Raw genomic sequence first — 24,295 nt, 5'->3', positions numbered from 1 at the left:
AGCTTTTCTAACAATTCAATTTAGAGTCCGACGGTCTCTCTCAGACAACTTCGACTTTCAGCCTCAACTGTGCTTTCCTGAGGACATTTTTTCCTTCTCTTTCAAAGGCAGTCATTACTTTTGAGACAGTACCTCTTGAAATCCCATGCATTCGGGCAGTTTCTGTTACAGTAGCACCCAGGGGCGTAGCAATAGGGGGGCAGAGGTAGCGACCGCATCGGGGCCCTTGGGCCTGAGGAGCCCTCCCTCAACTACAGTATTAGCTCTCTATTGGTCCTGTGCTCATAATAATCACTTCTATAGATACTTTGAATAGTGGTAATCATTAACAAGCTGTTCCCCATCCCTTTCTTGCACCTGTGACACTGTGGTTGCCATTGGCAGGTTTTGTTGCACCATATTAATTGTTATTTATAGCGTGCTTGGGAGGGGGCCCTCATTGTAAAACTTGCATCGGGGCCCACAGCTCCTTAGCTACGCCACTGGTAGCACCTGCCATACGAGCACCAACAGTTTGGCCTCTTTGAAAGTCTGAGAGATCTACCATTTTTATAAATTATAACCAACTTTGGTTTGAATATCTGTAAAAAAAAACCTATTATTTTAATCAAACATATCAAATAACAAAAATAATAAACAAAAAAAATAACATATGCCAAGTATTGATTGCTTAAAACATGTTTAAAGATTGTGATGCCAAAATGTTAGGTGTTCCCATTATTTCGTCCAACCCCTGCACACACTATATATATATATATATATATATATATATATATATATATATATATATATATATATATATCCGAAGATAAGCGGGGATCTACTGGAGCATCCAGAAGGTGGAGGATGGTGCGGCGAAGGAGTGATCTGCATGGAGGGCTGGGGGAAGGTATGTAAAAAAAAAAACTTGTACACCCTATTGTTTCAGGTTCACTTTAAAGGGAAGGTCCAAGCAAAATAAAAAAATGAGTTTCACTTACCTGGGACTTCTACCAGCCCCATGCAGCCATCCTGTGCCCTCGTAGTCACTCACTGCTGCTCCAGTCCAACCGCTGGCAGCTAGGTCGGTGGGCCGCGTTGCGTACATTTTTACGCATTCCCGCTAGTGCAGGAACATTAACACATACATTTTTACGTGTTAGTGGTGCAACGCGTACAAATATACGCGTTGCACCACTAACGCGTAAAAATGTATGTGTTAATGTTCCTGCAGCTAGCGGGAATGCGTAAAAATGTACGCAATGCGGCCCGCTGACCTCCGAGGTCGGCAAGCAGCCAGTGGGGGACTGGAGCAGCAGTGAGTGACCAGGAGGGCACAGGATGGCTGCATGGGGCTGGTAGAAGCCCCAGGTAAGTGAAACTCATTTTTTTTTATTTTGCTTGGACCTTCCCTTTAAGAAGAAAAACCTATATATAAACAGACCTGAATAAGTATACTTAAGTAAAAGTATAAATGAATGCGTCAGAAGCATTTCAAAACAAACGTGCATTACTCTTCACAAATATGTATGCGGCTAGGTGAGGTTAGAGATGATGTCACCCACAGCAGAGTGTACTTGGCCAATGCAGTCACTAATAGAGGGCTGTGTACTATAACACTGCTCTAGAGCAAAACATGCAAATAAAATCAAATTTTAGGGTCCACTCAATTGATTGCATGCTTGTTCCAGGGCTCAATCTTGAAAACTTCTGCATCCAGATACTAGCATGTCATTTATTTTTATAGAAAGGGTGAGCAATGGCAGCCTCCATATTTCTCCTAGTACAGGATTTATTGAGGCATAAATAATAAAAGGTGATAAATGTGGGCCCGTCTCTGAAGGCTGCCTGTCCTCCGCAGTCACATATAGGTATTGAACCTCATCCATTATTGAGGTGTAATCTCCTCCCGACATGAGATGGGTTTTAGCACATTGAGATGAATGGGCTGGAAGGTGTGAGATCGGAGGCGTTTCACTAATGGAAGATGACTTAATAGACACAATGTCACCCGAACGAATGTCATTTAAAGGGACACCCTAATCATTTCCGTCCCCAGATCACAAAGGCTTCCACAGTAAAGCGCTGTGCTGGAAGGTTAAAGGTTTCATGGAGCTGTGTAGATATTATCTGACGCGGCAGCAATGAGAGGACGTTTGGCGGCTGTTAATTCGCATCATCTCCAGCGAAAGTAAACACAGATAAAGGGCGGCGAAGACTCACAACAGTCTGTGAGAGGAACGCAGATTAAGGCCGATTTACTGACATTTTCCCGCCACATTTCACTGGCAGTCGCTCATGTAACTGCACCGCAATGTACAGACAAGCTCTTCAGCTTGAAGCAAGTAGGCGCCTGGTAAAAAGTCTGCCGCCACAGGCTCTAATGTTAATAGCCGCTATTGCAAGTAAAAAGGGCACACTATTTGTAGCTGCAGTTTGCATAGCGGACTGCCCCGGCACTTGCTATTTTATTGGACGTCTCCAGCACCCTTTCTAATCGCCATGGACAGCTAGGCTAAGGCCAATTTTCTATTGGTGACTATGTCCGGCACCCTTTTCACCGGGTGCCTTTTTACTGTTATGCCTTCAGATCACCACGATGGCGTAGTGGATAGTTCTCTTGCCTTGCAACGCTGGATCCCCGGTTTGAATCCCAGCCAGGGCAATATCTGGATGGATGGAGTTTGTATGTTCTCCCCGTGTCTGCGTGGGTTTCCTCCGGGCACTCTGTTTTCCTCCCACATCCCAAAAACGTACAGATAAGTTAATTGCCTCCCCCTAAAAATTGGCCCTAGACTACGATACATACATTGTACCTCTCAACTTTTTGAGGTGAGAAAGAGGGACACTTGAGACACGCCCCTGCCACACCCCTAATCACGCCCCACACACACCCCTAGTCACGCATACCATAAAGATTTTTATAAGAGAAAAAAAATGTTTTATAATTCAAACCACACTGGTCCTTTCTATCCTGGTTCATTTCCCTTCATATTAACATATAAATATATCAATTTAAAGGATGGGAATAAACTTTAGAGTCAAGTAAACACATTTTTCGGTAGAAATAAAACATATATTTACACAGATCTGTACATCAGTCCTGAAAGAGGAACAAATGAGGAAAAATGAGGAATAAGGGATAGAGGCACTGGGTTTCCAAAGAGGGACTGTCCCTCCAAAAGAGGCACAGCTGGGAGCTATACATACACCACATGATACATACATAGACATATGACTATGGTAGGGATTAGATTGTGAGGGACAGTTGAGTGACAAGACTGTGTACTCTGTACAGCGCTGTGGATGACTGGAAGCATAGCGTCTCTAGCATAGATGGTACTAACGGCAGCGGTGCGAGCGGTGTCCTAGGAACACGCCACTTCATGCTATATGTCTTATTCCTCGGAAGTCTGAGTGCAATTGCTTGTTTTTAATCTCTTTATTAAACTGTATCATGCTATTTTCTAATACTTTGAGTCCTAGTTTTGTCGATCAAGTGGATTCTGATCCCTGGTGTGAGTAGTAGAAACTATTCTCCCCCCATAAGCGCGTAAGTGCTTGAAACACCTCTTGATATCAGCGGAGACCCCGTGGTAAGCGTGGGCTGAAGGGGGGGGGTTGCCTGTTCTTACTCACCAATGGTCTGCTGAGAGGTGGTTGTAGTGCCTTGTGACTCCACATGGAGAAGGTAGCAGACAATTCTTACTGATGGTGTTACCCTATGAGAGTTTCTCTTTTGAGAGCCAGCCCCTGTCCCCTTTTCTTTTCTTAATTCACTATAAACGTTATTCCTATCCTTTAAATTGATATATTTCTTATATTCAAATGTTAATATGAAGGCTAATGAACCAGGATAGAAAGGGGCAGTGTGGTTTGAATGGCAAAACGTATTTATGAAATCTTGATGGCTACGGGTGACTAGAGGGGGTGTCGGGGTGGGTTTGCGCTCTCTTTCTTATTTCAAAAAGATGTGGTATGCCAGAACTACAGCAGTTCTGCCTATGAAAGTACAGGGGGTAGTGCTGGAACACTCTGCTGGCTGCTGCCGTAGATAAAGCAGTTACCAGTGAATAAGTAATAATCTAAAATATCACTGCGGACCACACTCATCTCTAGCATGGACGTCTCTGCACATGGCTGTTTGAGTTGTGTTCATCTCACTTTGCTGACATGCAAATGCAGCACATCGTAGAATGATGAACTTGGATTTTTCTTCCCGTGATCGCAAACGCAATACAAATATGATGTGATCACATATTGCCTTCCCACTGTGCTCTGTGTACACAAGTCCTTAATCAGACTCGTGTGTGATTTCCCTCTGCTCAAGGCAGCGACAAGAGAAAATCCATTCACTACACAGGCACAGTTCAGCAGAGTCGACCAACATTCTGCCAGTCGCATCTCTGTGCCTCACCTGGCGGCATTTTCTAGTTCTTATGGCTGTTGTTAAATAAACCTGTTGTAATGAGAATATGAAAAATGCCTTTGCTGGTTTCTATTAAGGCCCTTCCACAACAAGTCTATTGCCAGGACGCCACATAAATCTGTACTCCTATGATTCATAGGTTCCTCCTCTCTGAAAGGCAGGCCTGTATATAGATCAATGGAGCCTATAGGCACAGATGTTCTGGCACCGTAGACTTCACCCACCATGAATCTACAAACCCCCGCCGAATCCCACAGCAAGATGTCACTTCTCCTTTACTTCCCTGCCTGTCATTCGTAGCTACAGGTGTCCCTTAATGCTGAGTGTTCCTCTGGCTACCTAATACTTAGTAGCTAGAGGTGTTCCCAACTGAAGGGAAATTTTGACAGTGGAATGCCGAGAGTTTGGTGAGTAACCTCTCATTTATACTCCACTTGGTACTCTCTGCATAGGGAAGGAGGGAGCGCAGGGGAGTGAGCCGCCTTTACATCATCAAGTGCCTGTAGGCACGAGCCTACATTGCTTTATGGTAAATCCGGCCCTGGAAAGGGAATCCATCCTTGCATCACACCACATCAGTTTTCAACAGATTCCAGCAGGGAATCTATTGAAAATTTATCAAACTGCAGTAACACTATTTATTTATTGTATTTATAAAGCGCCAACATATTACACGGTGCTGGACATTAGTTTAGGTTACAGACATATTTAGGGGTGACATACTGCAATATGACAATACAGGAATACAAGAAAAACCAGATCACACAACACAGTATGAGTACAAGGGTACAAGGTAATGCTTTGCCACTGGATGGGAGCATGGAGATTAGGCAAGTTAGGTTCACTCAAATGCATAGCATAGCATGGGTTCACAGTAACGGAGGTGCGTGATCAGGTAGGACACAAAAGGAGGAGGATCCTGCCCGAAGGCTTACAATCTAGAGGGAAAGGTTGATATACAAAAGGTAGGGGACCAGAGTTCAGCTGCAGGTTTAGAGCACGAGGGGGGTGGGTGGGGGGGTAGGCCAGAGTGAAAAGGTGAGTTTTGAGGGCCTTCTTGAAGATGTTGAAGGAGGGGGCTGCCCTAATGGGTGGAGGGAGGGAGTTCCATGGTGTTGGAGCAGCTCTTGAGAAATCCTGGAGGCGTGCATGGGACTGGGTGATGCGGGGGGTGGTCAGGCGAAGTTCATTCGAGGAGCGGAGTGAGCGGCTAGGTGTATACTAGAACACTATTGGCCATCAAAATATAGACGCCCCTCTCCAGTCCTAGTTGACACAGATCTTTAGCCCTGTCTGATTATTACTTTACGGTTAAAATCAACCTAACGTTGATCTGACATTTTAGAGAAATCGATTTGTGCAGATTGATTGAATCTTTAGGGAATGGATTGGAAAAAAATGGGTACATTTAGGCCTCGTTCAGATCATTCAGTACAGATGGCTGTGCAATCGGAACGCCAAGCGTACGATCGCACGCCATCTGCGCTACAGACCCCATTCACTACAGTGAATGGAATCTGCACTGCGATTCCTGAAAATGCATGCAGGGCATATGATGGGAACGGTAGAAGGGCTGTCTATGCCCTTCTACCGTTCTTGCGCGTTGCACTCTATGCACACTGCCAAATTGTGCACGGCAGCGCACATAGGGCTCTATTCACAAAGCGGTGCTAACCCATTAGAGACTTTAGGCGTGATAACCATTGCACCACGCTGGTGAAAAGCCAGTTTAGGCGTGATAAGTTTAGGCGTGATAAGTTTAGGCATGATAAGTTTAGGCATGCTAAGTTTAGATAAGTTTAGATCACACGCAAAGTCCTGCACGCAAAGCAGCGCCATTAAACTCTATGCGAAGTGCACCAGACTTTGCTAGCGCAAAACTTTTGATCAGCTGTGCACTGCGGTGCTAACCCACTTGGTGCTTAAACTTATCATGTCTAAACTTATCACACCTAAACTTAACATGCCTAAACTTATCACGCCTAAACTTATCACACCTAAACTTATCATGCCTAAACTTATCACACCTAAACTTATCATGCCTAAACTGAGTTTAGGCATGATAAAGGGCTTTTCACCAGCGTGCTAACTGTTAGCACCGCTTTGTGAATCAGGCCCATAGTCTGAAAGAGCCCTTACAATAGCTTGTCACAATGCTCTCCCCCACTGTGCATCTTATGGCTTTTTCCTATGTGTTTTGCAAGATGTCTTATGCTAGTTTATGTCTCCTGTGTGTGTGAAGGTTCCACCATGTTATCCTTTTAAACCTTCCCATTTGTAATTCACTGGTGTCTGATATGGAACGAGGGACGGGAATTGGACCTCCTGGTTAGGTCTTTGTCTGTAATGTCAGCAGACAACAGCAGCTCACCCCAGGCCTTCACACTTGACTGGAAGAATTTAGAATACTCAAATTTGTGTTTTGCAATACGATGAAGAGATGCCGCTAGCAGAGCCTCCGGGAGTCATTGTCCACGCTGTCCAATCATGAGTGAGCTGTGTTTACATATTGGACGAAAGTGTTTTATTTTTCTGTCTGTGCATAAAATATTTAAAAATTATCTTCAGGCACCGATAATCCTGTGTAGGCCTTGTTCCCACTACACATGATTTCATGAGCTGATATGTTTTGCAGACCAGAAGGACATTTTCTTTTCTTAAAAGGGAACTTTAAAGGACAGGTGAAAGGTGAAAAAACAAGATCTACTTACCTGGAGCTTCCTCCAGCCCCGGCACCCTATCTGTCCCTCGCTGCAGCTCCGGTGTCCCCTTCGTTGCAGATGCCGAAATCACCAGGTCAGCATCTTCTGTGATCGCGCTCATGTAGCCTGGAGCGTTCTGCACAGGTGCAGAAGTACTGCACCTGCGCAGACCGCTTCAGGCTACGTGATCAAAAGTGGCGTGCTCGCGCAAGCACAGAAGATTCCAACCTGGTGAGGTCGGCATCTGCAACGGAGGGAATCCTGGGACACTAGAGCTGCGGCAAGGGACAGATAGGTTGCCAGGGGCTGGAGGAAGCCCCAGGTAAGTAGATTTAGTTAGTTATTTTTTTCACCTCGCACCTGTCCTTGATTGAACTTTAGCTCTATAGGACCCAGAGCCTTTCCTCTCCTTAGGTAAATATCTCGTTTGTTTTTTTTCTTTTTAATAGACTCCCATTAGCTTTAAGGACCATTAGGGGATTCCTTCCTTATTAGGTAAGTATGTGTTTTTGTAGCGGAGCTTCAGCTTGTGTACACTTTTAACTTGAAAAACTTTTTTTTTTTATCAGCTCACCCAAACAGATTTATTAAAAATTGGGAGAAATGGCCGGCCTCGTCAGATTTTGTAGACTCATATTTAATTAAAGAAGATCTCATTGTGGGAATATAAACATATGGACTGAATGTTTAATAATGTTTTGTTAATATTACTTATTGTGATATACAATCCAATTATCATGTTATCTGTATGGAAAAGGTTAAATGTATATAAGGATGTATAATTTTCTGTCAATTTTGTTATTTCAGCTGCTCTTGATTTTTTTTTCATAGCTCCCAACTGTCCCTCTTTTGGAGGGGCAGTCCCTCTTTGGGAGCCCTGTCCCTCTTTCCTCCTCATCTGTCCCTCTTTCAGGACTTTGTCCCTCTTTCTATGTAAATATATATATATTTCTCTACTAAAAATGTGTTTGATTGACTCTAAACTGTATTCCCATCCTTTAACCCCCTTGCCGTTCCAATTCTGATGGCAAGGGGGCAACGCAGCACTTTTTTTTTTTTTTTAAATCATGTAGCGAGCCCAGGGCTCGCTACATGATAGCCGCTGACAAGCAGCATCCCCCTACCCACTCCGATCGCCTTCGGCGATCAGAGTAAGCAGGAAATCCCGTTCAGAACAGGATTTCCTGCTGGGCTTCCCCGGTCGCCATGGCCACGGGGCGGGTTTACGTCACCGACGCTATGGACGTCGGGACGTCACAGGGAATCCCGATCCACCCCTCAGCGCTGCCTGGCACTGATTGGCCAGGCTGCGCAAGGGGTCTGGAGGGGGGGGGGCGGCATGGCGGGTAGCGGTGAATCAGTGGCGAGCGGTTGCGATCGGAATATGCACGCAGCTAGGAAAGTGCTAGCTGCGAGCAGTAAATTTTTTTTTTGAAAATCGGTGCAGCGGGGCCGGGGAAATCCTTCTGCGCAGGTTACCCTGAGCTGAGCTCGGGATAACTGGCAAGAAGGTTAAATTGATATATTACTAATTTTAAAATGTGAATATGAAGGGAAATGAACCAGGATAGAAAGGACCAGGGTAGTTTGAATTATAAAATAACATTTTTCGTATGAAATCTTTATGGTATGCATGACTAGGGGCATGACAGGGGCGTGGCTTAAAGGAATTGTCAGGCTCCCCCCACAAAAAAAATGAGTTTCACTTACCTGGGGCTTCTACCAGCCCCATACAGCCGTCCTGTGCCCTCGTAGTCACTCACTGTTGCTCTAGTTCCCCGCCGCTAGCTAGTTTCGTTTTTGCCGACCTCGAGGTCGGCGGGCCACATTGCGTCCGTTTTTTTCGCATTCCCGCTGGTGCAGGAACATTAACACATACAATTTTTTTTGCATTAGCGGTGTAACGCTAACGCGAAAATGTTTCTTTGCGTTGCACTGCTAATGCTAAAAATGTATGTGTTAATGTTCCTGCACCAGCGGGAATGCAAAAATATGGTCACAATGCGTCCCAAAACTAGTTGGCGGCGGGGGGCTGGAGCAGCAGTGAGTGACTACAAGGGCACAGGATGGATGTATGGGGCTGGTAGAAGCCCCAGGTAAGTGAAACTCTTTTTTTTGCCTGACAACTTCTTTAAGTGTCCCTCTTTCTCCTCTCAAAAGTTGGGAGGTATGGCTAGGTTCACAGTGGGACGTCACATTGTGGTGCCACGTTACAGACGCATAATGGAAGTATAATGCAACACTTTGTCGCACAATGCAGGCTGTAGTAGGGTGCATTAGATCAACAGTAACATTAAGGAGAGAAATGTTATAAATGTGCGACGCATGTGCACTTAAAGGGAACCCGAGGTGACAAGGATATGGTGGCTGCCATATTTATTTCCTTTTAAAAAAATACCAGTTGCCTGACATCACTGCTGATCTATTTGGCTGCAATAGTGTATGAATAACACCAGAAACAAGCACGCAGCTAATCTTGTCAGTTCTGACTATAATGTCAGAAACACCCGATCTGCTGCATGCTTGTTCAAGGTCTATGGCTGGAAGTATTAAAGGAGAACTGTAGAAAGAGGTGTATGCAGGTTGCCATATTTATTTCCATTTAAGCTATACCAGTTACCTGGCTATCCTGCTGATCCTCTGCCTCTAATACTTTCAGCCATAGCCCCTGAACAAGCATGCAGCAGATCAGGTTTTTCTGATTCTGACAATTTTGACAGATGACAAAATTAGCTGCATGCTTGTTTCTGGTGTGATTCAGCCAAATAGATCAGCAGGCAACTGGTATTGCTTAAAAGGAAATAAATATGGCATCCTCCACACACCTCTCACTACAGTCATCCTTTAAAGAGAGAGGATCAGCAGGACAGCCAGGCAACTGGTATTGCTTAAAAGAAAAGAAATATGACAGCCTCCATATCACTCTCCCCTCGGGTTCACTGTAAGCAGACTGAACTAATGGGTGGGTATTGATTATAGTAATTGCTTTGCACCTGCTGCTGGGACTTAATGGTGCATGTGCAAACATCATACTGTTGGCAATAGTTATGTACCACGCACTGCTTGCTCTACTTTCACCTTATGCAGTGCGGTACACCTCAATGCATCGTGTGCACTGTGAAGGACACATAGCTTTAACATTTCACATCCTGGGTTATCTGCCTCCTTAATTTTGCACCATAACGTCCCACTGTGAACTTAGCCTTAAAAAAGAAAAGAAAAGTCTAGTCCCGGCAACTAGTTGGGGCATATCTACCACTATGATGAGTCACCCGTGTGACCTGCCATTATTAGGCACTTCACCCATGAGGGCTGGAATAATTTGCTAGCGTGCCCTACTGATAGGGTCTGTGTTTAGTGACAGGTACTCTTTTAATTTATAGTGTCTATGACCAAACAGTTAGGGCCTGTTTCCACTAGAGCGAATCTGCATGCGTTTCCTGCATGCAGATTTGCATAGACAATACAAGTGGATGGGGCTGTTCCAGTTGTCAGGATTTCTGAGCATTTTTCTGTGCAGAAAAAAATCTGGATGGCAGAGCCATCAGAATTTGCATACCGATATGTGATTCGCATAAAATGTATTAAATAGGAAATTCACATGCGGTTTTGGTAGGGTATTTTCATGCGAATTTGCGTACGATTTTGCATAGAAACAATAGAAAAGCACAAAGGCACTGCCATGGTTAAATTCGCATACATAGTTATCCATGCGAAATCATATGCGAATTCGCATACAACCGCATGCGAAATTCACATCCGAATCAAAAAAATGTCTGCGGCGATTCCCACCGCACAAGTGGAAACGGGCCCTTATGGTACTACCAGTTAAAGCACACCTATAGCGAGAGGTATATGGGGACTGGAGGTATATAAAGGCAGGGCTGTGGAGTCGGTACAAAAATCTCCAACTCATACTCCGACTCCTCAGTTTCTGAAACCACGACTCCAACTCCGACTCCGGGTACCCAAAATTGCTCAGACTCCGACTCCTCGACTCCGACTCCTTAGTCTAATACTTAACAGGGCTGTGGATTTTGTACAAAAATCATGCGACTCCAACTCCCGACTCCTCAGTTTCTGAAACCACGACTCCGACTCCGGGTGCCCAAAATTACTCCGACTCCTCAACTCAACTCCTCAACTCCAACTCCGACTCCACAGCCCTGTATAAAGGCTGACATATTTATTTGCAGACTGCCTGGCTGTCATGCTGATCCTCTTCAAGTAAGGCAGGGAACACACTTGTCTTTCAGTTTTCTGTGCACGTTTTTCTGCATGCGTCTTCTGCACACCATGGGGTTGATTCACTAAACCGTACTAACGCATAACACAATCAGAGATAACACGCCTTACCAAAGTTAACACGCCTTATGAAAGTTAACAAGCCTTATCAGAGTAGCATAGTGAGCGCTACGGGCTCAGGGCCGGACAAGTGGATCTCTCATCATTGCCAATTAGCAGGCATAAGTTCGTAGCACTCACTGTGCTACTCTGATAAGGCGCGTTGACTTTGATAAGGCGTGTTAACGGCCGTGCTACGCGTTAGCGCGGTTTAGTGAATCAACCCCCATGTGTTTTTGTATGAAGAAAAATGCGCTTGTTAATGTTTGATTAATATTCAATCGGAAAAATGATCACAAATGTGATATGAATTTTTAAAGAAATTGCATATATGTGTACACTAGCTTTCCTCTATATCCGATCGATGGCAGATCTGAATATCAATGTGATCGCTCGCTTGATAGAATTTGAAGTGAATATTGCATGATGTGTATTAAAGAGAACCTTAACTGTGTTAAAAAAAAAAAAAGTTTCACTTTCCTGGGGCCTCCCCAAGCCCCCTGCAGCCGTCCTATTCCTGCGCCGTCACTCACCGCTAAGATTCGTTTACGGCCGACTGAGAGTCCGCGGGTCACTGTTCCTGCGCTGCCCTGGCCGTGCGCAGCCTTGTTTGCATTCCTGTCGTCAAGAGTGTCCTGTGCAGGCTTTGTAAGAGAAAACCACGCACTGCACCTGCTTAGGATGCTCTTGACGATGGAAACGCGAACACGGATGCAGGCGCAGTGGTGCGCTGACTCTGTTGGCCTAAAACAAAACTAAGCTGCGGCGGGGGGGGGGGGGGGGGGGCGTAGAATCATCAAGGATCTGCGAGGGCTAAGGATGGCTGCAGGGGGCTTGGGGAAGCCCCAGGTAAGTGAAACTTTTTTTCTGAACACAGTTAAGGTTTTATTTATGTATTTATTGTATTTATAAAGCGCCAACATAGGTTCCCTTGAAGCTTTAAAGGACAGGTCCGAGCAAAATAAAAAAACAAGATCTACTTTCCTGGGGCTTACTCCAGCCCCTGGCAGCCTATCTGTCCTTCACCGCAGCTCCGGTGTCCCCGGATCCCCTCCGTTGCAGGTGCCGACCTCGCTAGGTCGCCTTCTACTGTGCAGAACGCTCCAGGCTACAGGAGTGCGATCGCATACGGCGCAGCCGCGCACTCACACAGGCAACCTGTTGAGGTCAGCATCTGCAACCGAGGGGATCCTGGGGGCATCGGAGGGAGGAACAGATCAGTTGCTGGAGGGAGCTCCAGGTAAGTAGATCTTGTTTTTTTTTTTCCTTTTTTTGCTCGGATGTGTCCTTTAAGGCCCTGCGCTGCTTGAGAGCCCCTCTTGCAGAGAGCACAGAGGAAGAAGCCTGTCGATGAGAGTTCTCCCACCCCCCTCCGCTAGTAACGTGATGAATTGTGAGAGGCCTGATTGAAAATTCCAATCACAACTGTGCAGTCCTTCAGCTCAGCAGCAGTGACAGTGCCTTCTCTCCCCAGCTCATTCATGCTGCCTCCGTGGGGTCGGCCATGCATGAGGCCCTCATTAGCACACAAAACATGACGGACCGGCGGCGTGCACCTCTCTTTCCGCTCACCACCTGCAAACTGCTTGTCTTTCAGGGTTCCGCCGGCGCTGTGTGATATCACCATGAGCCAGAGGAGAAAGTAGTGCAGCATTGGAGCCGCCTGTTCGCTGACACACTCGCATCCCAGGAGAATGGTGCATTATGGGAAATGTAAGTAATTCACGTCTCCCTCTCTCATTCCTTCATATCTCTGAAGAGAACTGACAGCCTGAGCCCCGAGGAAGGAGCTGACAGGACTGAGTGAAATGAATAGCATTCAAAGTCGCTGCTTATATCGGAGACATATAATACCACAGTGTAAAGTGAAGAGATTTTTTTTATTTATTTAAGGAAAACATGGCAAATAAGATTTCTATAGGTTTAACATAATCAAATTACTGAAGTGTTGTGATTGGCTGTGATAGATTATTAGACATGGCCGCACCTGTGTGTTAGGTAACCAATCACAAACTTATTTTAAGAAAAAAAAAAACATAGCTGTGGGCAGTGTGGAAAAGACTGTTAGCCTCTTTAGGGGGTTTATTGCTGGAGAATATTACTTTCGTGAATGGTCCCTGGTTGGAATCCCAGCCAGGGCACTATCTGCAAGGAGTTTGTATGTTCTCCCAGTGTCTGCGTGGGTTTCCTCCAGGCACTTCCGTTTCCTCCCTTATCTGAAAAACATACAGATAACTTAATTGGCTTCCTCCTTATAAAATAATAATAATAATAATAATAATTGCCCCTAGACTATTATAGACAAATGACTATAGTAGGGATTAAATTGTGCTCTTCTGAGGGACAGTGAGAGCCCTTTTCCACTAGCCGTGATCAAGCGGATCGCCTGTGTTTTGTTGATCGCTAGTGCACCGTGATTTACATGTAAATCGTGGTGCACTTTTTCCGTTAGCACGTTTCGATTTTTCCCCAAGTGCAAACGTATCACTGCGCGATTATTGCTGCAAATTGCGTTTTGCTCCCGACAGTTCACATCGCAATCACCTCGAGTGGAAAAATATTTTGCTTAATGTAAATACAAAGTAATAATCATTTGTGGTGTGGGGAAGAGTTAGAGCACCTTTCAATGATCATTTTTCCCATGGTTCGTTTCTGTCTATTTGGGTGACCCAGGCAAGGAAAATTATAGCCCACATTAATACATTTGCAGGCGCCAATAACAAACTGAAAGTTTATTTGCAGAAATTATGTTGTTTCTTAAAGCCTATAAAGAATACAACAGTTATTACCAGGCCAGATACAGTTCACTGCTATATCACTGTTATGCTATTTAGGCCTTGTATGTAACGCAAATCAGCAGTGCTCAGTTTCTTCACTTTCATTGTTATAGATGATATTTAACAATTCCAGCTTTACACCTGCCCTTTTTTCCTGCCACCCTTATTTAATGTATGCAGGTGAGATACCGCATATCACTGTGGATAAGCCCACTTTATGACACCCACGTTTTGGAGGATTGCTGCAGGTGACAAGGGGGGCTATGTATGCAGAGCGCAGCCGAGTGTGCTACATTATCTATACCTACCTGTCTTCACTCCGACTTGTATCCTTGCAGCTTTCTGAATTGGCTACTAGAGCTCCAGGCTTACTGTGGTCACATGACAGTGAGCTGAAGCTCTAGTGGCCAGTTCAGAAGCTGCATGGGGACAGGTAGCTATACATACTGCAGCATGCTCTCTGCACGCATTATATATACAGGGCAGCAGCAATGCACGCTTTGCAAGGAGGGGGTGACAGCTGTACATTGGTTGTTTGTCCAATCAGCGGGTCATAGCTTTTAGCGGGGGTTTTTTAGGCCAAGTGGGAGATTATCCTTGGGTATATATGGTAATTGTTGAAGAAAGCATTGTGAATTAACCCAATTAAAATCGACCGAGGGTTGGATGATGAACATCTTGGGCAAAACATAAGAGGCGTTCTGAGGCTTATAAATTGTGGCACTTTAATTGGCTTGATGAAGTGGGCGAAACATGTTGGCAATGTAAATAAAAATTGTTACCTTCCACTGATTGTGTCGTACTGAGAGGTAAGCCACCTATAGGTTTATTTTATTTTACTTGTTTTTAACCTATTTTATCCATACTGGGCGCCTCTTCCCCTTTGTTATGCTAACTCATACCTGCAGCATTTCTGATCTATTAACTTCCCATTGATTATGGACAGTTTAGTGATGAAAAAGGTTACTAGGCTTAGAAGTAACCTTTGTCCAACAGTGCAATTTTTTTGCACCCTTTCAGACCCTAAAACCTGGAAAAATCTGCAGTATTTGTACAATCACTCACCTCCCTGGCCCCAGCGCTGCCTCCACCCTCCGAGTGGCGCTGCAACTGTAAAGTGAAATTGCCAGCTGTCGTCATGACAACAGCGGGCGATCTCACCAGCAGGAAGCAGAGCCCCAGAGGAAAGGTGGAGGAATGGCGGCCGACATCGGGATCCCCGGGAGGTATTTAAAACTGCATGCTGCGCGCTATACTCTGCACACAGCCTCCGGAGGCTACCCCGGGCAGAGGTTGGGATTACTACTCTTAGCTGCGGTTATCTGCCCCGACCCTAGCTCGGGATTACTGCCAAGGAGGTTACGGAAATCTCAATCGCAGGACCTGTAGCATTTTGGAGCATTTCCTATTTAATGTATTGTATAGGAGCAGGGAAATCGCTCCCAAAATCAAATCAATTTGTGGTAGCAAAAGGCTACCACAAATCGCTAGCGATTGCGATAGCACTTTCCGCTTTTAGTGGGTTCCAGGCCTCACTCTGCCTGCAGCATTTCTGCAAATGCTGCATCCCCACCGCCTGGCAAATTGCAATTTCAAATCACAATCCTTATCGCTAGAAATAGAATAAAACTACTCCAAAAATACCAGGAATCCCTGCTGATATTGTTTTACAAAACTCTAGCAAAAAAGCTAAGCGATTGCAATTGCAAGTGGGTTCCAGACCTGAATCTTACTGGTCAGCACATTTAGCCAATCAAAAAGTATTCTGGTGCTCGGTTTCTATACAGTGTTTATATTAACTTTTCATCCTGATTGCTGAAAATTTGTTTTGCTCAGTGTTCTGTTTCCATTACATTGTCACCACTCAGTGGAGGAATTCAAAAAAACTAAACAAAATATAGTAAAATTCCCTTATAGTGAACTCCAAGGGACTGGACAAAGTGGTTTACTGTATTAGAAACGGTCATCTTCAAGCACATAAAGTATCCTATAGTACTGGATCTAAATTCAGTCAATAATTGGGAGCGCAGACAGCATCTAAGCTAGATCAAAATGCACAGTGCTCAATATGCAGGGATTTGTATGCAATAATCATGCAGCAGCTTGCACAAGAAGCATAGCTCTCAGCAGTTAATGCAGGTGTACAGTACTACAGTGTGTCGCATAATGACGCGATAAGCCGACACTTGGAGGAAGCCGCAAGGGAGAACGAAGAATGCGAATCAACATGGAGGCGCCCGCGCTAGGAGTAACCATGGTGACCAGACCCTAAGCGGGGTTGTTGCCGCTTATCATCCAGTCACCATGGTTACTCCCAGTGCTATGCGAGGAGAGAAGTGATTTGCCACTGGATCGCATGAACATGTAAGTAAAGTGGCTGTGGGCAGGGTAGTTGTGGAACACGGGGGCAGCCCAGCCTGAGGCCTCTGCAGGAGGTGAGGCCCTAGGCCGTTGCTTGCTTAGCAAGGAGCTAGCAGCTGCCCTGCCGAAAGGTGCCCACTAATGACCCAGTCTTTTTTTGTCCAATCTTACCACTTCTATGTAACATGAGGGACGATCTAAATTATATATTCAATGTATTCACTCAGTTTACCCTTCTACCGCACAGATTTGGTAAGACTGGACAAAAAAGATTGGATCATTAGTGGCCACCATAAGAGGGCAGATACCCTGCCACCGAGATGTGCCATAAGTGACTACTTATCAGAGCTACTAATAGACTGTTATAGTCTGGTGTTTGCTGGCCAATGGCAGAGCTGGATCATCCACAAGGCGAACCTAGGCAGCTGCCTAGGGCCTGTAGAGAGTCTAGGGGCTTGGTGGATGCTAACACCACCAAATCTAACTAAAAAAAGCCAGGTAACCATCAGCGGTGGGCAGAAACTGCTATCTTGCCAAAGGCTCCATTTCATCTTGATCCTTTTCTGGCCAATGGAGGATGCGGAGTGTATCTGACTGACATGCTATGCATGACTACCAGGCACTGCGTTTCCTCTCTCTCATGGCCCGCATGATAACAGACTGTATAATGGACAATTACTGGCCTCTGATGCACTCAGCATCACTGACCACAGACAAGCGTTCTGACCAGATGCTCTGGTTTTCCTGATTGAAATTCTTTTCCTTCCAACTATTTGCAAAATGGGTCATTTTTTGATACCAAGAAGAAAAAAGCAAATTAATGTTGGCCTCTAATTGCCGCCAGTTGTGACTCCCAGCCCTGACAGGAAAATAAAAGGAAGAAAGCGCTTGCTCTGGCTTGAAAACCTGTAGTAAAGAAGAAAAAAATACAATTATTAGGCATCTTTCACACATGACATTACTTGTGTGCAAATTGCGCTTTTGCGAATTTACATTTGTCGCATATCTAATGCAAGTCAGTGGCATCACATTGGACATGCGTTGTGTGAATTTTCGCATTCCAATTTTCTGCAGAAGAAACGGCCTACATGCTTGCTTCTTCTGCACAATGGACATGCACATCGCATATAATTAAGAATGTGAAAATTTGAAAGTGATTTTTAGTTGATTATATATAATGTCATTCACATTAACTTCCTTGGTGTGCATGGGAACATCGGAATGCGAAAATTTGCATAAAAACACAGCTTAGGAGTCTTTTAGTTAATCAATTGGCCAAAAATGATACTGTATAAAGAGAGGTGGCCCTGTTATTCCTTTCATGTTGTCACCCTTCATAGGCTAAATGAGGCCTGCAGTGTCCGTGAAGGGAATTGCTGGCAGGAAGCCACTGGTGTGCACTAAAATGCCTCCCTTCAGGACCAGCCCAAGCGGGATACAGCCCCTGGGGAACACATTTTAGATGAGCGGGTTCGTCAGTCATCCCAAAATCTAGCATTGCGCACTGGGTTGCTCCCTTTCTGTCGGCAGAAATCGATAGCATGGATTGATTTCATCTGGAAAACGTTTCAAATTATGATCAGACAGCCATATTATGGCATCGTTCTCCAGCAGATTTAATCATAATGATCAAATCTGCCGGGTAACATTGATAAAATGGCACCTTATTCCCTGCAGATAACATGAACATCTTTGGCCAAAAGATTGTAAGCCTGCCCACCAACGCCAAGGTAGACTCCTCTCGGACAGGTCCTACACTACACTACGCTACCCTACTCTAATAGATGCTAGTCATCTTTTACCTTGTGTTTTTTTTTTTTTTTTTTGTAAAAAGTATTTGTATATTCTATTATGGGGCATGATTAGCTGTGTGCCTTTACTGTGTCTCTGTGATGTTCCATTTCTGAAATATTCCCTCTTCCTCTGTGAAGATCAGATTACTAAAGAAAGGGATTTCACAGAGACAAAGGTAAGTAACTAATTATGATTCATAGGAAAATAGCATGTTTACTTTGTTTGATGTCCCATTTCTCAGGCATTCCCACTTCCCCCTGCAGGCTAGCAGAAAATGGGAATATCTGCAGAATGGGACTTCACAGACACTAAACAAAGGTAACCATGCTTCAGATGAGAACATACAAATACTGTTATCTAACACTACATCTCTTAACCAGTATGCCCTACCCTATCACTACAGTCACTGTCAGTCTGTCTATCCCTACATCTCCTAACCTGCATGCCCTACCCTATCACTACAGTCACTGTGAGTCTGTCTAACCCTTCATCTCCTAACCAGTATGCCCTACCCTATCACTACAGTCACTGTGAGTCTGTCTAACCCTTCATCTCCTAACCAGTATGCCCTACCCTATCACTACAGTCACTGTGAGTCAGTCTATCCCAACATCTCCTAACCTGTATGCCCTACCCTATCACTACAGTCACTGTGAGTCTGTCTAACCCTACATCTCTTAACCTGCATGCCCTACCCTATCACTACAGTCACTGTGAGTCTTTCTAACCCTACATCTCCTAACCTGCATGCCCTACCCTATCACTACAGTCACTATGAGTCTGTCTAACCCTACATCTCCTATCCTGTATGCCCTACCCTATCACTACAGTCACTGTGAGTCTGTCTAACCCTTCATCTCCTAACCTGTATGCCCCCTACCCTATCACTACAGTCACTGTGAGTCTGTCTAACCCTACATCTCCTAACCTGTATGCCCTACCCTATCACTGCAGTCACTGTGAGTCTGTCTATCCCTACATCTCCTAACCAGTATGCCCAGGGCCGGCCTTTGCTATGAGCGACCTGTGCGGTCGCTCAGGGCGCCGTGCTCTCAAGGGCGCATGTGCCCTGTCGCCCCTTGCCGCCCCTCGCCACCCCGCTGTCTCCCGGTGTCCTCTCAGTCTGTCTTTAGAGCAGGACTACAAGAAAATGGCCGCCGACGTCCACAAATGCAGACAAACGGCGGCCATTTTCTTGTAGCCTGCTCTAACTACAGATGGAGCAGGGAGAGAAGAGTGATGTCGGCGCTGGAGCTGGATGTCAGGTGAGTCAGTCTCTGCCCGGCCCGCTGACACATAAAGGAGGGGGCATACTGGGGCAAGCTACCTACGCTGGGGGCATACTGGGGCAAGCTACCTACGCTGGGGGCAAGCTACCTACGCTGGGGGCATACTGGGGCAAGCTACCTACGCTGGGGGCATACAGGGGCAAGCTACCTACGCTGGGGGCATACTGGGGCAAGCTACCTACGCTGGGGGCATACAGGGGCAAGCTACCTACGCTGGGGGCATACTGGGGCAAGCTACCTACGCTGGGGGCAAGCTACTTACACTGGGGGCATACTGGGGCAAGCTACCTACGCTGGGGGCAAGCTACCTACGCTGGGGGCATACTGGGGCAAGCTACCTACACTGGGGGCATACAGGGGCAAGCTACCTACGCTGGGGGCATACAGGGGCAAGCTACCTACGTTGGGGGCATACAGGGGCAAGCTACCTACGTTGGGGGCATACAGGGGCAAGCTACCTACGCTGGGGGCATACTGGGGCAAGCTACCTACGCTGGGGGCATACAGGGGCAAGCTACCTACGCTGGGGGCATACTGGGGCAAGCTACCTACGCTGGGGGCATACAGGGGCAAGCTACCTACGCTGGGGGCATACTGGGGCAAGCTACCTACGCTGGGGGCATACTGGGGCAAGCTACCTACGCTGGGGGCATACAGGGGCAAGCTACCTACGCTGGGGGCATACTGGGGAAAGCTACCTACGCTGGGGGCATACTGGGGCAAGCTACCTATGCTGGGGGCATACTGGGGCAAGCTACCTACTCTGGGGGCATACTGGGGCAAGCTACCTACGCTGGGGGCATACTGGGGCAAGCTACCTACGCTGGGGGCATACTGGGGCAAGCTACCTACGCTGGGGGCATGCAGGGGCAAGCTAGCTACGCTGGGGGCATACTGGGGCAAGCTACCTATGCTGGGGGCATACTGGGGCAAGCTACCTACGCTGGGGGCAAGCTACCTACGCTGGGGGCAAGCTACCTACACTGGGGGCAAGCTACCTACGCTGGGGGCATACTGGGGCAAGCTACCTACGCTGGGGGCATACTGGGGCAAGCTACCTATGCTGGGGGTATACTGGGGCAAGCTACCTACGCTGGGGGCAAGCTACCTACGCTGGGGTCATACTGGGGCAAGCTACCTACGTTGGGAGCATACTGGGGCAAGCTACCTACGCTGGGGGCATACTGGGGCAAGCTACCTACGCTGGGGGCATACTGGGGCAAGCTACCTACGCTGGGGGCATACTGGGGCAAGCTACCTACGCTGGGGGCATACTGGGGCAAGCTACCTATGCTGGGGGCATACTGGGGCAAGCTACCTATGCTGGGGGCATACTGGGGCAAGCTACCTACGCTGGGGGCATACTGGGGCAAGCTACCTATGCTGGGGGCAAGCTACCTACGCTGGGGGCATACTGGGGCAAGCTACCTACAGTGGTAGCATACTGGGGCAAGCTACCTATGCTGGGGGTATACTGGGGCAAGCTACCTATGCTGGGGGTATACTGGGGCAAGCTACCTACGCTGGGGGCAAGCTACCTACGCTGGGGGCAAGCTACCTACGCTGGGGGCATACTGGGGCAAGCTGCCTACGCTGGGGGCATACTGGGGCAAGCTACCTAAGCTGGGGGCATACTGGGGCAAGCTACCTATGCTGGGGGCATACTGGGGCAAGCTACCTATGCTGGGGGCAAGCTACCTACACTGGGGGCAAGCTACCTACGCTGGGGGCATACTGGGGCAAGCTACCTACGCTGGGGGCATACTGGGGCAAGCTACCTACGCTGGGGGCATACTGGGGCAAGCTACCTACGCTGGGGGCATACTGGGGCAAGCTACCTACACTGGGGGCATACTGGCGCAAGCTACCTATGCTGGGGGTATACTGGGGCAAGCTACCTACGCTGGGGGCAAGCTACCTACGCTGGGGTCATACTGGGGCAAGCTACCTACGTTGGGGGCATACTGGGGCAAGCTACCTACGCTGGGGGCATACTGGGGCAAGCTACCTACGCTGGGGGCATACTGGGGCAAGCTACCTACGCTGGGGGCAAGCTACCTACGCTGGGGGCAAGCTACCTACACTGCTGGGGGCAAACTGGGGCAAACTACCTACACTGGGGGAAACCATGCTACTACACTAGGGGAAACTGTACTAGCTACACTGAGGGCAGCTATGCTACCTATATGGGGCAACTATACTACCTACACTGGCGGCAACTATGCTACCTATATGGGGACAACTATGCTACTTATGGGGGGGGCGCAACAAAATCCGGTTTCGCTCAGGGCGCTGTGAAACCTAAGGCCGGCCCTGAGTATGCCCTACCCTATCACTACAGTCACTGTGAGTCTGTCTAACCCTTTATCTCCTAACCTCTATGCTCTGCCCTATCACTGCAGTTAGTCAGTGAGTGTGTGTCTGTGTGTGTCACTCTACTTCAGTCGGTATGTCATTCAGTCGGTGTAAGTCTGTATGCCTGGCTGTGTGAAGATGGACAGTCATCATTAGACATTTGTAATAATTTAGACATTTGTTGTATGGAAAAATTGATTAAAACAAAAATCTATTAAAAATTAGGTCATTCTCAAATAATTTTTGATCAATATATCAATAAAAAATTAGTTAAGAAAGACTTTTCTTTTATTGATTACCCAGGGGCACCAGTTTGTGCAGGGTGGTACTCAGATAAAGGATCAATATTAGGGGGATATTGATTGTTTATCTGATCTCCAAAAATATCTAATAGTGTATGCCCAGCTTCATTGTGAACCATGATTTGCTCAGTCTGTCAGTACAAACCTAATACACTTAAAAAAAAAAAAAAAACAAAGAAAAGAATGTTCAGGGAGAGAGGCGGATTTTTTTTTTTTTTGCATTTTTTTCTACATTTTGTATTTTTTTTCTTTTTTTTTTTGGAGGGGGGAGGAGGGGGTGGGGTTGTATTTTTTTTTAGGGGGGGGGGGGGGGGGGCTATAACAACAATAAAGTGAAAATAAAAAAAGACAGTTATTGCCCTGAGTGAAGGATAATACTCACCTAGCATGTTTATTAGATACTCACCTAGTTTTTTTTATGTTAAATACTTACCCAGACTGTTTTATAGATACTCACCTAGCTTTGTTTTTAGATACTTACCCAGACTGTTTTAGGGCCCTTTTCCACCAGCGCTACGGTTTGCTTTTTAACATAGGAATCGCGGTAGGTCATTTCTACTACCGCGATTCGTTTTTGTCGGGAACGCGAACGCGCGGCGGAGCAATATTTGCCGCGATTTTGCTATGCAGTGCATAGCATAGCAAAATCGCGGCCGCGAACGTCGGGGAATCGCCGCTAATTGCGATTCAGCAATCGCTAGCGTTCAGCGTGAACGCTAGCGATTGCTAGTGGAAAAGGGCCCTAATAGACTGTTTTGTAGGTACTCACCTAGCTTTGTTTTTAGATGCTTACCCAGCCTGTTTATTAGGCTGCTTGTAGAGGGGTGTTTAAGCTAAGCTAGATGTTTCAGAGGCGATTAGGATGTTGGAGTGGAGCGGATAGATGTTTGCAGCATGGAACAGAAGGTATGGCTTGGGTCGGGTGGACAATCCTTCTTACATGTAAATCATCACTAGCTCAGGATGATGCCATTATAAACTATTTTTATTTATTTATACATTTGATGGTATAGAAAAAAAAATTGAAAAAAAAAATCTATCAAAAATGAGGGCATTAGCAAATTAATTCCACCTTCCAGTTAATTATTAAGCAGCCAGTTCATTAATAAGCTGCTAGTGGCTTTCATTTGCTAGCATGGCATCTCATTCCTGAGTTAGTAAAGATTAACATGTTAGGAGAATAGTCAGCTACTACTTACGTGACCGGTGACTGTATCATTGCAGAGATGCTGGTGTTGCAGGTGATGGGAGGCAAGCAATGCAATGGGGAATCCACTCTAGCTTCAGGGCTTCCATTTAAAAGGTTTCACTGAGGGCTGGAACCCACAGGAGCGCTTTTGGCAGCGTTTTGGCAGCACTGCGATACGCTAGCAGTTTGCCAAAACGCTGGGCTAATGTTAATGGATGGGGCAACTTCCACAGGAGCGTTTGCGTTTCTCAGAAACGCAAACGCAGGACGTGCAGCATTTTGGGAGCGTTAGCGCTTCAATGTAAAGTATTGAACCGCTAGCGGAAACGCTCAGCAAAACCTAAACTGAGCGGTTTTGCTAGCGTTTTGCGGTTCAGCACACTGTAACAAAATGAAAAATAATTCACAGGACCAATCAGGATAAAAACGCAAAACGCTACGCACCCGCTGGGGAAAAAAATACAATGTTGCAAAACACGACCAAAAACGCACATGAATCCGCTTGCAAACCGCTCAGACAAAACGCTAGCGGTTGCGTTTTGCGTTTGCGGTTTTCAGTGGGTTCCAGGCCTGAAGGTTGTCCTGCTGGTTTGTAATCCTTGGGAAATTCAGTTATCTTCCTGTTGGTGAAGCACTGCAGCAGATGTGGTCTCATAAGTTGCTTGTTGTACACACACTCCGGGTTCCCATCTGCTGCCAGCAGCTCGTAGGCGTTTGCAATGCAATGGATGGCGCAGTCTTTGTTGGTGCTTGATTGTTGGTCCACCGCCAGAT

General features: G+C 46.4%; 1 protein-coding gene across 10 annotated transcripts in view; it reads left to right on the top strand.

Moving 5' to 3' along the window:
- DAB1 (DAB adaptor protein 1) overlaps positions 1-24,295 on the top strand; it is a 996,155-nt gene that overhangs the window by 593,673 nt on the left and 378,187 nt on the right. For all 10 annotated transcript variants that reach the window (XM_068239411.1, XM_068239410.1, XM_068239407.1 and 7 more), the window contains exon 4: positions 13,052-13,167. The gene's annotated coding sequence lies outside the window, so the exon portion shown is untranslated. The remainder of the gene's footprint in view (positions 1-13,051; positions 13,168-24,295) is intronic.

This window comes from Hyperolius riggenbachi, chromosome 6 (genome assembly GCF_040937935.1).
Source record: "Hyperolius riggenbachi isolate aHypRig1 chromosome 6, aHypRig1.pri, whole genome shotgun sequence".
In the NCBI taxonomy this organism is placed as follows: domain Eukaryota; kingdom Metazoa; phylum Chordata; class Amphibia; order Anura; family Hyperoliidae; genus Hyperolius; species Hyperolius riggenbachi.
The sequence above is the reverse complement of the archived record's forward strand: the minus strand, read 5'-3'. Positions and strand labels throughout refer to the sequence as shown.